Here is a 4,132-nt window from a genome sequence, read left to right on the forward strand (position 1 = left end):
CAGGTGTGGTCTATCAATATCAGGTGGTATTTTGTACAAATGTAGAACAACTTCTGTATAATTTCACTTTAAACATAAGCGGCACATTGTTACTTTCACTTACAAGGCTTGATATGTTGTGTTTGGTTTCTTGTCTTTGTTTTTACAGCACAACATATTGTTATACATTAAGTAATTGGCAACTTTTGTACTTCACAAATTGACTGCTGTGTTGATGTGAAATGACATATACAGAACAGTTGTTAAGCAAATCTGAATGTTTGTGTTAGTTGTTGTACCTGTTTAATAACATTTTATCATATACAGCTCCTTGAATGTACAGTAGTGTTTATGTAATGTTTTTCATCATGTTGTAATGGAAGAACTGAGCATTAACTGGGAGGGGTCCCTTGTGAAAAACCATTTCACCTGAATGTCATATTTAATGTCATACTGTGTCAGCAACTTTAAACAAAATTAAAAATCAGTCAATGGTTATTAATTAATTAGTAGTAATATTGCTTTGATATAGACAACATATGTCCTTTTTCCTTCCACAGATGCTTTGTGATAAAGCAGTTTCCAAATCCCATAGTGTCTGCAGTCCTACTCAAAGATAACCGACCCTCCACTCCAAGGATAAGGATTGTGACATTTTTCAGTTTCAGTTTGGTTCCACCATTTGTAGTGCATGCTTGTGACGGAGTACCTTCTCTACAGTTGAGTAAGCGCTTGGACTGCCATACGTTGCTGTCAAAGTTGCATGTTTGGTACCCTGTAGACCTGTGTTTGAATCTGGGCAGGGGGACCGCTCTCGCCTTTGTCCACATATGGTGTCAGAAGTGGGACGGCTTGCCGTGAGGTCATCTGAGCCGTGCCCAGAGTCCGAACCGTAGGAGGGACTCCCGGGGGTAACATTAAGGATATGATGTGTATAGTGTACTTTCAGTAATACTGATGTCATCATTTTACTGATTTTATTTGAAGGTAATAATAATCATAATAATCTTTATTTATAGAGCACTTTTCAAAAACCAGTTACAAAGTTTTAAAACAATAAAACACATAAAAACAATTACATGCTAAAAACAAGAAAACACTTATAAGACTAAAATACACTTTTAAAATAAAGATAAAATATATATTAAAAGAATTTGAAAATAAAATCAAATAAGATCGGGAAAGGCTCTCCTATAAAAGTATGTTTTAAGAAGGGACTTAAAAGAGTTCACTGACTCAGCCGACCTGATTTCCTCGGGCAGGCTGTTCCAGAGCCTCGGGGCCCTGACAGCAAACGCTCTGTCCCCTTTAGTTTTCAGTCGAGACTCTGGAACAGACAACAGACCTCTGCCCGAGGATCTCAAGGTACGTGCTGGTGCGTATGGGACTAAAAGGTCAGAAATATAACAAGGCGAGAGGCCATGAAGAGCTTTAAAAGTGATCAATAGAATTTTAAAGTCAATTCTAAAACATACTGGGAGCCAGTGTAATGAAGCTAAAATAGGAGTAATGTGGTCATATTTCTTTGTTCTGGTTAAAAGCCTGGCAGCTGAGTTCTGGACAGTCTGGAGTCGATCAGTAGATTTTTGGGTTAAACAAGTGAAAAGGCTGTTGCAGTAATCCAGGCGTGTAAAATGGTCTCGGTGTCCTTAAAAGTTAACATACATTGAATTTTAGATATATTTCTAAGCTGGTAAAAACATGATTGCACTAGCTTTGTGGTGTGCTGCTCAAAATTTATTACTATCAAACCAGACACCAAGGTTCTTTGCCACAGGCTTAAAGTGATTCACTAGGGAACCAGCAGATGGCAGTATTTGTTTTGCCATCTGCTGGGACCCAATTACTAGGATCTCAGTTTTGTCTGAGTTCAGCTGGAGGAAATTATTTGACATCCAATTTTTGACTTCACAAAGGCAGTCGGTAAGTGAACTCAGCATTCCAGGGTCTGTGGATCTGACGGGCAAGTATATTTGTGTGTCATCAGTGTAAATATGAAAAGAAACGCAATGATACAAGGAAAACAAAATGGGTCCTAAGACCGACCCCTGAGGCACACCATATTTAACTGGACAGAATGAGGAGACATAGTTGTTTATAGACACGCAAAATTTCCTATTTGACAGGTAGGATGAAAACCATTCTAGGGCAGTACCAGAGATCCCCACCCAGTGCCTCAGTCTGTCTAACATGATGTTGTGATCAATGGTGTCAAAAGCAGCGCTCAGGTCCAGGAGTACCAGGACTGAGCACATACCTTCATCAGCAGACATTAAAAGGTCATTGGTGACTTTAAGCAGGGCAGTCTCAGTGCTGTGGTACTTCTTGAAACCAGACTGAAACTTTTCAAATATTTTGTTATTTTCCAGTACAGTGAGCAGCTGTTTGGACACAATTCTTTCTAGAATCTTTGCAATAAAAGGCAGTTTTGAAATGGGTCTAGAAGTTTGATGTCGGGAGGGAAACCAGTTTTTTTTTAAAAGTGGGTTCAACAAGCAGTTTTAAAATAATCAGGGACACAACCAGTAGATAGGGAGCTGTTAAAAACAGAGATCAAACGTTGTAGGTATTACATCAAGTGGGCTGGAGGACACGCATTTGTGATACTGTTTTTAAAAGCTCAGACAAGTCAATGAGATAAAACTGGTTAAAACTCTCTTGTTGCCGGTGAGGGACCTCTGAGGGGGTAATAGAGGCTCTGATTGACACCACCTTATCATTAAAATAAGATAAAAACAATTCAGTCATCATTACTTCCAGCTGAGGCACAAGAACGGGTTGGGTTTACCAGCAGATCCACAGTCTTAAATAAAAACCTAGGATTATGTTGATGTGTAGAAATGAGTTCAGAAAAGTAGTTTGTTCTCGCATCCTTAACCATTTTATTGTAGTTAATTAATAAATCCTTCAGACTGAGGTAATGGACACGGAGACTGTTCTTCCATCTGCGCTCTGCTTTCCTGCATTCCCTTTTTTGGCTGCGAATGCTGTTGTTTATCCAGGGTTGCTTATGAGCTGTAGGTTTAGGTCTGACCTTTAGAGGAGCAATAGTATTTAGGGATGACAAGCAGATATGATTGAAGTGATCAGTCAAGTCGTTGGTGATGGAATCAGTCAGGTGTTGGCTCTGGCTCTGAAACAATGTGCAAAACTTTGAAACGCTTTGTTCATTAAGGATGCGAGAACAGGAAGTGCTTGGTGAGGCAGATTGAGTAACTAGTGATTCACAGTTAAAAACTATACGTTTGTGGTCAGATATGGTCAAGTCCACTAATTCCACAGAGGAAATGCTGACACCCAGGGTAAAAACCACGTCCAGTGTATGACCACGGTTATGTGTTTGCCCATAGACATGTTGTTTAAAGTTAAAAGAAGTGGTTATATTTAAAAAGTCAGTTGCATAAACATTTGTGAGGTCATCAACATGAATATTAAAATCACCACAGAGAACAATTTTGTCATAATTTAAAACCAGTGTAGCTAAAAATCCTCCAGATGGTTTTGGGGGGTGATAAATTATGACAAATATGATACCAACTTTAAAAGAGAGAGCTTCAAAGGAGGCAAATTCATCACTGCGTACTGCATTTGGCCAGTCTGCTTTTTCTGTAAAAGCCACAAACCAGTGGAACAACCTGTCCGACGATGTAAGGAGCAGCAACTCCATCAGTATGTTTAAATCAAAGTTGAAATGGCAGTTTAAAAGCTACTCAGCTTTGCAATCACTGATCCAGATTTTTTATCTGAGATTCTTAACCTGCTTTTAATTTAATTGTGTGTTTATGTAACTTTGTGTGCTGTTGGTTTGTGCTGGGGCTGAGCTATGTGGCTTGGGGTCGTGTCAGCCTTAGCAAATGTATTTATTATTGTATTGTTATTAACTATGACCTGCCAAGGGACTGGAGATGCGAATTAGCTTGAAGCTATAATCTGGTACAGTGCATCAAATGGTAACGTTTGTTTTACTGTACGCTGTCCCTTTTTTAAATAAAGAATTTAGTAGTTTGCAGCCAGGATTCAGTTGAAAACATAAAATCTAGATTTGCAGACAAGATAAAATCATTTAAGATAAAAGTCTTACTTGAAAGTGATCTCACATTGAAGAGAGCCATTTTAAATGAGTTTGTTCTGGGTGCTGGAGTTGGTGCAGTTG

At 38.8% G+C, this 4,132-nt stretch overlaps 1 protein-coding gene across 11 annotated transcripts in view; it reads left to right on the plus strand.

Moving 5' to 3' along the window:
• Window positions 1-4,132, plus strand: part of aamdc (adipogenesis associated, Mth938 domain containing) — a 20,205-nt gene that overhangs the window by 5,309 nt on the left and 10,764 nt on the right. For 2 of the 11 annotated variants that reach the window (XM_046072924.1, XM_046072925.1), the window contains exon 1: window positions 549-698. The exons of the other annotated variants lie outside the window; for them this stretch is intronic. The gene's annotated coding sequence lies outside the window, so the exon portion shown is untranslated. Of the gene's footprint in view, window positions 1-548; window positions 699-4,132 lie in introns of those variants that run through there. 11 annotated transcript variants of the gene reach the window in all.

This window comes from Micropterus dolomieu, linkage group LG17 (genome assembly GCF_021292245.1).
Source record: "Micropterus dolomieu isolate WLL.071019.BEF.003 ecotype Adirondacks linkage group LG17, ASM2129224v1, whole genome shotgun sequence".
In the NCBI taxonomy this organism is placed as follows: domain Eukaryota; kingdom Metazoa; phylum Chordata; class Actinopteri; order Centrarchiformes; family Centrarchidae; genus Micropterus; species Micropterus dolomieu.